The 12,581-nt window shown below is 39.6% G+C and overlaps 1 long non-coding RNA gene across 1 annotated transcript in view; it reads left to right on the top strand.

Annotated features, from left to right (window-relative positions):
- LOC105481514 (uncharacterized) overlaps positions 1–12,581 on the top strand; it is a 168,912-nt gene that overhangs the window by 125,964 nt on the left and 30,367 nt on the right. Inside the window, exons 11-12 of the long non-coding RNA XR_011613506.1 lie at positions 3,944–4,057; positions 4,154–4,647. This is a non-coding gene — a long non-coding RNA (uncharacterized lncRNA). The remainder of the gene's footprint in view (positions 1–3,943; positions 4,058–4,153; positions 4,648–12,581) is intronic.

Raw genomic sequence — 12,581 nt, 5'->3', positions numbered from 1 at the left:
CATTTCATCCTCATGGATAGGAAGAATCAACATCATGAAAAAGGCCATACTGCCCAAAGTAATTAATAGATTCAATGTTATTCCCATCAAACAATCATTGACATTCTTCACAGAATTAGAAAAAAACTATTTTAAATTTTGTATAGAACCAAAGAAGACCCCATATAGCCAAGACAATCCTAAGCAAAAAGAATAAAGTTGGAGGCATCATGCTACCTGATTTCAAACTATACTACAGGGTTACGGTAACCAAAACAGCATGGTACTGGTACCAAGACATATAGACCAATGGAGCAGAACAGAGACCTCGGAAATAACACTACACATCTACAACCATCTGATCTTTGACCAACCTGACAAAAACAAGCAACGGGGAAAGAATCTCCTATTCAGTAAATGGTGCTGGAAAAACTGGCAAGTCATATGCAGAAAACTGAAACTGGACCCCTTCCTTACACCTTATACAAAACTTAACTCAAGATGAATTAAAGACTTAAATATAAAACCCAAAACTGTAGAAACCCCAGAAAAAAACCTAGGCAACACCATTCAGGACATAGGCACGGGCAAAGACTTCATGACAAAAACACCAAAAGCAATAGCAACAAAGTTAAAATTGGCAAATGGGATCCTATTAAACTAAAGAGCTTCTGCACAGCAAAAGAAGCTATCATCAGAGTGAACAGGCAACTTACAGAATAGAGAAAATTTTTGTGATCTACCCATTTGACAGAGGTCTAACATCCAGAATTTACAAGGGACTTAAACAAATTTACAAGAAAAAAATAACCCATCAAAAAGTGGGCAAAGGATATAAGCAAAAACTTATTAAAAGAAGACATTTATGTGGCCAACAAACGTATGCAGAAAAGCTCAACATCACTGATCATCAGAAAGATGCAAATCGAAACCAACATGAGATAACATCTCACACCAGTCAGAATGGTGATTATTAAAAAGTCAAGAAACAATAGATGCTGGTGAGGCTGTGGAGAAATAGGAATGCTTTCCCACTGTTGGTGGGAATGTAAATTAGTTCAATCATTGTCGAGGACAGTATGGCGATTCCTTAAGAATCTAGAACCAGGAATACCATTTGAACCAGCTATCCCGTTACTGGGTATATACCCAAAGGAATATAAAGCATTCTACTATAAAGACACATGCACAGGTATGTTTATTGCAGGACTATTTACAATAACAAAGACATGGAACCAACCCAAATGTCCATCAATAATAGACTGGATAAAGAAAATGTAGCACATATATACCATGGAATACTATGCAGCCATAGAAAAAAATGAGATCATGTCCTTTGCAGGGACATAGATGAAGCTGGAAGCCATCATCCTCAGCAAATTAACAGAGGAACAGAAAACCAAATACTGCATGCTTTCACCCATAAGTGGGAGTTGAACAATAAGAAAACATGGACACAGAGAGGGGAATATCACATATCAGGGACTTGTTGCGGGGTGGGGGATGAGGGGAGGAAACTTAGAGGACGGGTCATTAGGTGCAGCACACCACCATGGCACACATATACCTGTGTAACAAACCTGCACATTCTGCACATGTATACCAGAACCTGAAGTAAAATAATAAAAAAAAAAATTTATAAGCCTCCAAGTTATTAAATTAAACTCATCAATTACAAAAAAAAAAAAAAAAAGAAATGCAAAATCTTGAGTTTCACCTCAGTACTCCTGAATCAATACCTCTGGTGTGAGGTCCAGGAATCTATTTTTTAATAACCTCTCCAGGTGATTCTGAGGCATGCTAAAGTTTGAGAAGCATGGCTTTAGGGCGTCAGCTTAACACCATCGATTTGGTCCCCTCCCAACTTGTTAGAAAAGCAAAAACTTAGTCCCTAACCAATGACCTATGGAACTAGAATCTGTATTTTAACAAGATCCTCAGTAGTTCAGTGTGCTTATTAAAATTTGGGAAATGATGCTCAAGTCTACAGCATAGCTTGGATCCAATCTACTCTAACAGGAACTGATTAGATAGAATATAGAGCTAGGCAAAATATAAATAAATTATTGGAAAATTGGGAAAGCCAAGTAGTGCTGCTTTTACATTGGATTGAAGCGAATAAAGAATGAAAGCTTCAGGATTTAATACTCTGCCATTTATAGGGCTGCTTAATAAAGGTTTGGGAATGCACCAGGCTGAAGTGAACTGAGTTATAGATAGTGTTCTTGCTGGAAGACAATTGGAATCAATTCTCACCTTGGCAACAGCTGTGAGAAAAAAGAAGCATAATGATTTCCCTGCTCCCTCTCTGTTCAGTTTGGATCAGCAGCTGAGACCAGCAGGAAGGCGGAGGAAGTTTTGTCCTTTGGGTGTGGGTGAGGTATTCCTTCCCAAATTTCTACTCAGGGCCCTGGATTTAAAACAATTTGTTTCTGCCACTTCTGCTTTCCTTCAGGCTGTAGGTGTAGAACAAGACTTCTATGATTCAAAAGCATTTTGGACAAGGTGCTTCAGTGGGCCACATCTTCCATTGTCTTTTCTTGTTCCCTACTTGCATGGTACAGATTTGGTGTATCAGCCTGGGTCAGCGGCTGTGCCTAGGCTCTTGGAGTCTTTGTAATCTGAGGATAAATATGGGAAGAGCAGGCACTTATTGGTATCTGACCAAGACCTCAGAGTAGAACCATTATGAGAGTATACAATAATCTTTAAAATTGATTTTTAGTATCAAGTTACTATATCAAAGTATATATACATATAGCGGCTGCTGACTTAAATAAATAAAACTCATCTGCTTCCTGCCACTTCCTCCAAGAAGACCAAGGTGCAATTAACCATGCTAAGATTTTATTAAAATAAATGTCTTGAGAAAAAATGCGGTGAGTCAGGGACGGCTGGGAGGACGGATAGATTGAGATGCAGGCTGGAATCCCATGAGGCAGAGAAAGAAAGAAAAAAGATTGTATGGAAGCATCCAAGACAACTGTGTAATCTAAGGAAAGTTTGGCGAGCTTGGCAAAGAGGTCCTGAGCCAAAGTTGGCTGTCAGAGGAGCCCCATGTCTTCCAGAAACTGGCCTCCCTTAGTATTCCTGCCATGCTCAGTTATTCACGGGGAGTAGCTTCAGTGCAAAGAAAGTGATGGATGTCAGTCTACAGCAGTTGAGATCCTTGGTCAATGACTCTCCCTATAGTCAAAGGTGTGCAAGGCACAATCTCAAGGCCATAACTTTCCTCCTTATCAAAAATATACAGTGGATGCTTAGTGTTCAAAGAACCATATACCAGTCTATTTGACATCTCATGGAGCATTTCATGAATATGACATACAGCATATATATACACATACACTGAATACATATGTTCACCTTAGGCATTCTGCACTATCAGAGCAATTGTCAACTGTGTGTTTACAGGAAGGCTCTATGTTTCCTTTGGAGAAATATAGGGGCAATGGGGCCTTTTGACAATGTTAGGTGAAACTTGGAAAATGGTATTGTGATTTGCAACTGAAGTGTTGAGTGTTGTTGAATAGCCTTCAAGAAGGCAAGAGCTCAGTGTGGTATAGAGACTGTGAAGTGATATGTATCCTGCCTTGAAACATCAACAAACTGCCGGCAGCAGGACTTTTTGAGCAGTTCTGTGAGGCTCCAAATTCTCCTCTGACATAATCCCCGAGATGATTAGTGCAAATTTTTCAGTACTGAAAATTGAGAGACATACTATGTGTAGCCTACTAAAAATGTTCCAAATCATTTTTTTTAAACCCCAAAGTTCTTAGGACTTAGTAGTGAGAGAACTAAGCTTAAATTTTATTATCTTGTTGTGTGACCTTAAGCAAGTCACTTTATCTCCCTTCAAAGCTATACATTTATTCCTCATGAAATAATAATAATAGTAATAATTGACTGCAAGTCCCTTAACAGATTGATTTTGTTTGTGAAATGGCAATACTATTTTTTTTAGAAAATAAAATGCCATACAAAGGAAAATGACTGGGTGAACTGAACTCAAGTCCTCTTAAGGAAAACAGAGTTTAAGGACATGAATGCATTGGAACTGGAAACAGAAAGTGCCAAGGTACAGAGTAGAACCATGGATTGCCTATTATCTCTCTCTAGGTTTTCCTTTCACGTTCTTCAGACTCACAGATTCCTCTCTCCCTCATATTTTCAGTTTAAATCCTGGTCCAGCAGAGAGAAGGGCCCTGGACCTGAGATCATCCATCATCAACAACCTCTCTGCCAAGAAAAGTCCAAGGCTACTTCCTTAGGAAGGGTCTTTGGACCAGGGCATTTCAGTAAGAAGGGGAAAATTGGACATGACTGGCACTTAAACAAACCCAACAGGTGCAGACTGTAAATTGGCAAAGTGACATCATCAATAGAAAATCAGACTGCAGAAATCGAGAAACTTGGCGTAGCCCTTCTCTTTCCAGTCCACTTGACCTGGTGCTAACCACACAACTGCCGTAAGCCTTAATTTTCTCATGGAGATGGAAACGGGTTATTGGGAAATTCAAATCAGATAATTTATGTGAAAATATGTTATAATCTCTGAGATGTAAAGCGTGACCACCGGAGTTTAAAAAGAATAGAAGCAAGAAAACAAGCTGAGTCTCCAACTTGCCGGGGAAGTGAACACACTCCAGGAAAGAAATTCACTCAATGGTGAGTAGAAAATGCACCACGTTCAAGGCTTTTTTTTATTATAACATCCAACATCTTTGACAAATTACAAATAGAACACAGTGGTTGATTAAGTAAGCGGTGCTATGGTGATGGTAAAAGCTATCCACTAATCTTTTCATAAAAGACAAATGGCCAAGTGGGGATTTCTTTTAACAAAGAATCAAGGGGGCCTTTAGAAACTGAAGAATCAGATTGTAAAGTCGGAAGCATTGGTCTCTGTAACTGTAATCTCCCTTTTTAAAGCTATGTTTTCAAAGTCTTGCTGGTTGGCAGACAAGCAAAACTCAGAGCATATTCATGAAAGAACAGACTGAGGACTTGCAAAGACTTTGGAGACAGGAGACCTGTGTCCTGTTCTGCTCCTGACTGGCAGGGTGATACAATGGTACTTGTTTCCCCTCTCTATGCCTCCATTTTCTCAGCCATAAAATTTTGTCTATAGTTGAGGACTAATTCTAATGTCCTTCCCTCTTTAAAAGACTCTAATCCTAAGGAACTTAATCTAATCACGGCCTCAAAGACCACTTTTCTCTTTACGAAGGTGAAATAACATTGAAAATGTTAAAATATGACAACATTGGTATAGCAGTCATCTATAGTCATAATAATCTTGTAACAAATTACCCCAACCTTTGTTGCTTAAAATCAGCACTGATTACCATTTTCACAAATCTGGAAGTAGATTAGACAATTTGACTGATATTGGCTGGGCTTTATTGAACTTGACTGGATTCACTCACATGCCTGTGGTAAACCTGTGTGTAGTTGGGGGATGGCTGGTCTGTGTGGGACTCAGCTGGGACAGGTAGAATGGCTCGGGGTCTTTCTCCAATGCCTGGAGCTTTTCCTCTTCCAGAGGCTGGTGCAGACTTGTCCACGTTTCTCTAAAAGAATGGAAGTACACAAAGCCATTAAGGCCTCGGTTCAGAACTGGCACATCATTGCTTCCAATGAATTATATTGCATGTTTACATTTACAAAGTAAATCATAAGGTCAATTTATAGGTGTGGACATAGACATCCATTTTTGCTACAAAATCATATTGCAGAGGTGTATGGAAACTGGCAGCAATGAAAAAATGGGGGAAATTTTGGCCATTAGTCAAGACAACCAGATGATTAGATAAGTCTACATGATTCTCTCTGAAATGTTCTCAAATGTATTTTTTAAGTTAGATGATTTAAAGCTTCACTCATTAAGTTAGACAATTTAAAACCTCATAGCCAGGTAAATCATAAGCAGTACACAAATATTCATATTTTTTAAATGGAAAATCCTCAGAACAAACACAAGAACAGGGACATTACATTTGTCTAAGAAGTAGCAAGTTACTAGATGGTTTACATGTTATCCAACGAACTGTTAGTTTCACAGATGACTCTAAAGATTCTTTGCTTTTTTTCCCAGTTCATAAATGATAATGAAACAAGAGAGTTCCCTGATTCTTCTCGAATTCTAGCGACAGGGGTGTGGCTCGAAACTCCTTGAGGGACTGGGGAGCATGCAGACAGGCAGGTGCAGAGGCTCAGGCAAGCGCTTCGGGCTCCAGCTCCAGCTCCCAGGTAGTGTTTAAGAGTGGGTACCTGCAACTCCAGCATTACAAAGCTCTTTCAGCTTTGCTGGCCACAGACGTCTTGAGTGTTAATCATCTCAATAGACCCTCTGCCTTTTCACAAAAGCAGAGGGCCAGTGTAACAGCTTTCCGTATCCTGAGCTCTTGTCCAGAGTTCCGGAAAAATTGGGTCACACATGGACCCAAAGGATGAATGTGAGGTTTTATTAAGTGGTAGAGGAGGCTTTCAGCGGGATGGATGGGGATCCGGAAATGGAGGATGGAATGGGAAGGTGATCTTCCTCTGGAGTTGGGCCGCCCAGCAGCTGGACTCCTCTCTGACCAACCCCAGCCGAATTCCCCTCGGAGTTCAGATGTTCCTACTCTTCTCCCTTTCTCTGCCGCATCATTCTGCCATCTGTGTGGTAGTCTGCTGGCTTTCTGGTCTGCTTTGGAGCTTGGGGTTCAGGGTTTCTGTGGGTGCAGGATAGGGGGCATGGCGGGCCAAAGGGCCATGAAAACAGAAATGCCTATCCTCATTTAGGGCCAGGGGATTTCAGGCTTGAGGGTGGGATGTTTGCTGGGGAACTGCCCTCTTCTACCCAGTATTTCCTTGTCTCCTGTCTGTATCAATAACCTAGAATTTTTTTCTAGTGCCATCTTCCTGAAAGCTATGACAGATGCAACCTATTTGGCAGAACAGAAGCTAAGATATTACCACCATGCAGAATTATCCAAACAGAAGCCCTGAAGCTCCCCTTTTCATGTTAGAGTTGAGTGATTAACATGCACTAGAGATGAGGCTCTCACTCCTGCTCCAGCTTTCCAGACCCACCAGCCTCATTTCAGGTGCTCCACAGGCACAAGTGGTCAGTGCACACATAGCATGTCTCTGCCAACACCGAAAGTCCTGATGGAAGAGGTGACTTCGAGAATGTCCACAGATATCCAGAGAGGGATGGTCTGGGGGAACATAGGCCAACTCCAGGACATAGATGAAGAACTAGGTGCCTGGAAAAAGGAGATTGTTATCCAGTATGAACAGCTTGACTCATGTAACGCATTGCTAGTTATCCTAGCTACTAATTTACTTAGTGACTTTGGGAAATTTATTTCATTTTTATTATTCAGGGAAAAAAGAGATTAGAATAGATCAGGGCATCTCAAATTCTCATGTGCACATGAATTACTTGGAGATCACGTTACAATGCAAATTTGGATGTAGCAGGTGGAAGTGAGGCCTAAGATGTTGCATTTCTAATCTAGTCTCATGTGGTGCCTGTGATGCTGATGTTCCTGGTGTATGGACTGCGATACTCTTCGAGTAGCAAAGGGTTAGGTCAGAGAGTCATGGAATATTGGCTTAAAAAAAGCCCTTAGGAATTCCCTATCCAGTCCTGTCTCTAAAGTCCTATTCAGCTCCTAGAATCCTTGAGGTTTGGGGGAAAAAAAGGCCCATTCACATTCCTCAGGGGGCTTTGGTGCTCATAGCTCTGTAAGAATTTAATGGCCATTTGAATTGTTCTATAAAACAACAAATATGACTTCAGAATAACTCCACAATTTCCTTATAAGGAAAGGCTTAATTCTTGCCCAATGGCCTGCAGTTAAGTGAAGAGATCTTTTAGCTCCTGTTTTCAACTCAGTAGAGGCAGGATGATCTTTACATCTGCTTTAATTGACCTCCTCAAGCCACTCTCATCAAGTGTTAATTCTGTGTAGCAAAACATGGCTGGTCCTAATAACTGCTGTTACTTAAAGCAGGAAAAAAGAATATCAGAGGGGCATCGGAGAATCATACACTGAGTTGACAAACTTTCTAGCTTTTTTCATGTGGGTGCGTATGGTGGCTGGTGGAAAAATACTACCTATTACCACAAATATGCTATACTATATATATAGTTTATATATGTAGCTATATTACAATATATTGCTTTCTTGCACACCTCCATGAAGCTGCACAGTGTGCTCTGAAGTTCACAGATTCTTAGTCTTGAATACAAGACCTGCTACTTTCTTATGAACCAGGCAATGAGTGCATTTAGTGAGCTGTACCACCAGACGCGGTGCTGCCCTCTACAATTGGAGTCATTCAGTTTGTCCTAAATGGGTGGGCATGTTTTCTACATTTGCAATTTGAATTTCAAGACTGGGAATACTAGAGCTGAGGAAGCCAGAGTATAAAAGGAAAGAATAAAAGGGCAAAGGACTAAAACCAACAGAGAAAGGCAATTACAAGGTGTATAAATGTACACTGTGCAGAGGTAAGGATTTATTACACTGCACGTGCACGTGTGTGTGTGTGTGTGTGTGTGTGTGTGTGTTGCATGAAAGGTAAGGGAAAAAAGCTAACATTTGTTAGGTGGAATTCGATAAGTGCAGTTGCAAAGAATAAAGGGAGCTTTCAGAAAGCAGGCAGCTGCAGTGGAGCCTGAAGCCATGGTACTTGATACTGCAATATACTCTCTCAATGATTCTAGGCAGCTTTTGAGAACAGCAGGGAGGCATTCAGGGTGGAAGACAATGGCAAATGTCAAGAATGAAAGAAAGAATCTAGAGTTTAAAAGACTGTTGAGTGACAAGAAGGCCAGATCAAAGAAAGAAATTTATCAAGTATTTATTATTATAATGCTAATAGAGATCAATAATCATAAAGAGAAACCATAGCAAAAAAAAAAAAAAAAAATAAGCCAATGACTCAATCTTAAAAACAAATCCCCTCAACAAAAAGACAGTAGATGAAGGAATTGGTGGAAGATACAAACATTCACCTTTTCATCCATTCTGATTTTTCATTTTATATTTTGTTACTCAAGTCATCAATGGAAAGAAAGGGTCTTAAACTAATTTGAATTTCTTTGTTTTGAAAATTATATAGTGGAAAGATTTTTAGAGAAGCACAAGATGGGGCTGGTGTATAATTCACTGCAAATTGAGCCACAGAGACCATGTCTAAGCAAGAAATTTTGATCCACAGGAAATATTTTGGGAGAGGCAACATTCTGAAAACATATCACCTGGGTCCTCTGGGCTTGTTTTCAACTTCCTTCTCACTTCCATGCTGTGCCCCACACAGGTGTGCATATGCAAAGCTCTCTCATGGCAGATTGGGAGGTCAGGCTTGAAGGAAAAACCCTGTGTTTGGAAACTTGCTTGGGCTTGCTAAGGACCAGGGTGGTTTAGAAGCCCAGGGAGAAATGTTGAAATCAGTCATTGCAAAATCACTTTTGCAATAGTAATGAATAAAGACTGAAGAAAAATCTCTTTCCTCCCCAAAGTAAAAACCTACCACTTAACTTGTCTAAACAGCTTGTCATAATAGAAGTTTAAAGGCAACATGAAGTGCTTCCCACAGCCAAGGCCAGAACCTCCAGCCATCATTGATTGATTGGTTCATTCAGTAAATATCTGTCAAGAAACAGTATATGGCAAGCGCAGTCCTGGACATTGCACCGAAGAACAGAAACATGACAACTCCCTTTATAGCTGTCAGACATCAAACCAAGACATCACCTCCTCAGAGAGCTCACTGTCTGACACTGTATCTCCCCTGGCTCCACCTCAATTATTCTCTATGTTGTGGCTCTGATTATTTATATTATAGTCCTTGATATATCTGAATTCTGTTATATTTAAAAAATCAGGGTCTGTCTCCACCCACTACAATATCACTGCGAAGACCTATTCTGAATTGTTCACTGCTGCATCCCTAGCTTTTAGAACAATGCCCCATATGTAGTAGTAGCTCAAAAAACATGTTTCTTAAGGGAACGAGTGAAGATGACGTAAACCATCTGACAACCCCACTAGACAGAGACAACATCATATACAAAGAGAAAACTTCAAAGCAGTAAGTGAAAGATCTATAAGAAAAATCAACACATTTCTATTGAAGTTAAATTTTAAAAGATGACTTCTAAAAAAGTCCACTGGAGGAAACTCCTAAAATTTTCCATTTGGTTTTGGATCCAAATCAGCATTTAAAAAAAAAAAATCCCGTAGTAACTCATTCATTTTTTTAAAATGACATCCTGGCAATAACATGTTCTGATCAATACAACATAATAGAGTTCAGAAATTATGCAAAATGCACACAGGAGTCGAACGTATATCAAAGGCAGCACTTGAAATCAGTAATGTTGTATTGTTTAAGAAAAACCTGGTTTGTCTTCTCAAAATAATTTAAAGTTGGATCTTATTATTTATCTCAATATAAATTGCACATTAAATTACTCTTTAATGTAATTAAACATAAAGTTCTAGAAAAGAATCTCGGTAATGTGTAACATAACTTGTAGTGAGAAATGTATAAAACTTTCTAATTGTTTTAGGCTACTCTTGCATTGCTATAAGGAAACACCTGAGACTGGGTAATTTATAAATAAAAGAAGTTTCATTGGTTCACAGTTCTGCAAGCTCTACAGGAAGCATGGTGCTGGCATCTGCTCTGCATCTGGGGAGGCCTCAGGGAGCTTTTACTCATGTCAGAAGGCAAAATAAGAGCAGGCACATTACTTGGTGAGAGCAGGAGCAAGAGAGAACAAGGAGAAGATGCCACACCCTTTTAAACAATCAGATCTTACGAGACTTCACTCACTGTCACAAGGACAGCACCAAGGGAATGGTACTGCTCCATGCATGTGAAATACGCTTCCATGATCCAATCACCTCCTACCAGGCCCCACCTCCAACACTGGGGATTATCAATCAGCATGAGAGTTGGAGGGGATGTCTAAACTATATCGCTAATAAAAAAAAATTGTATCTAAAGAACAAAGTCAGAAGAGAGGTGATAGCAAGCAAGGGAAATATTCATAATACATATTACAAATACCCTCAATTTGTAAAAATGTTTTATAAATCAATAAGAAAAAGTGAGCAAGGATTTAAACAAGAAAAAGAATGCAAAGATTTACAATAAATGGACCAATGTTGAATATTATACAGAATTTTAAAATCCAAAATAAAATAGCAATGTGACATAATTTCCTACCTTAAAAATGAAGAACATATTTTAAGTATATTTTTTACACCATGTTGGTAAGATAGTGATAAAAAATATGTTCAAACATTAAAGGTAAAAATAAATTGCTATAATATTTTTGAAGGGCAATTTGGCAATGTCTTCGAAAATTAAAGCATGTACCCTTAGTCCCACCAAATTGCTCTAGATTTTTTTAGATATACTTTCATATATACAAAAGCGTGACAATGGAGAAAGAGAAGGAGAATGAGAGAACAAGAGAGTGAAAAAAAAGGAAGAGAAGTGGAAGGAGAAGGAGAAGGAGAAGGAGGAGAAGGAGAAGCAGCAGCTGCCAGGTGCTCACTTACAGAGCTGTTTATCCAGATAATGGAATAAACTGCAACAAAGAAAAGAAGTAGATTTGGGTTGATTTAGAAAAGTCTTTAAAATACCAGCAGAAGACAAGGAGGGAATAGTGTGATATTAAAACAAACAAATATAAGAAAATAAAATGCCCATGTACTCTGGAAGAAAGTACAAGAAATTGTGCCCAGTATGAAGCAATTGTCTCTGAGCTGGAAACTGACCTTTTCATGCTCTGCTTTGATGCTGCAGTTGGAACTCCACAAACCATGTTTCTCCTTGGCCATGTGACTTCCTGTTAAGGTTTGGTGACAGATCACTGATTATGGATATCTTTTCACTGTCCTAAAAATCCTCTACACTCTGCCTTTCAGAAATAGGCCCTTTCATATGTAATGCATAGGTGGTTGGATAATGTAACGGTATAATGTGTGTAGAATCTGTTACCTGCTTGGCTCATGGTTAGCAGCAGCAATCCACTTTTTCATTCACTGAACAAAGATTTATTAAAGGAAAAAAATGTGGCTCCCATCCTCACATACTTTGTCTTCTTGCTATGCAGGAAGTAGGTGGAAAGCTGTAATTTGATTATGCTGCCAGGACATAGAGCAAGGCAAATTCACTGTAGCTTTTTATAATTTGTCACACACACACAAACATTGAGGCCCCTGTTGGCATGCAGACAGGAAAGAGTAAACCAGGTAAACAGGAGAAGCCATTTGTCATGGAGTCTGATTCCATTAGTCAAGTGGTTTTCAGTCGGAGATGATTTTGTCCTACTGGAGATTTTAGGCAATGTTTGGAGACGTAAGTGGGGGGATTGCTACTGGCACCTTGTAGGCAAAGGAAAGATGTTGCAAAACATCATACAACGCACAGGACAGACCCTCACAACCAAGAATTATCTGGCTCCAAGTGTCAATCGTGGCAAGGTAAGGAATGCCTGTGTTCTGAGAACTGAACCACTGTGATTATCGGGGGGCAGGGATGTCTCCAGGAGTCTTGGTGTGAGAGTCATTCTCACCTGCTTAGGC

Source organism: Macaca nemestrina, chromosome 15, assembly GCF_043159975.1.
Source record: "Macaca nemestrina isolate mMacNem1 chromosome 15, mMacNem.hap1, whole genome shotgun sequence".
Lineage (NCBI taxonomy): Eukaryota > Metazoa > Chordata > Mammalia > Primates > Cercopithecidae > Macaca > Macaca nemestrina.
The sequence above is the reverse complement of the archived record's forward strand: the minus strand, read 5'-3'. Positions and strand labels throughout refer to the sequence as shown.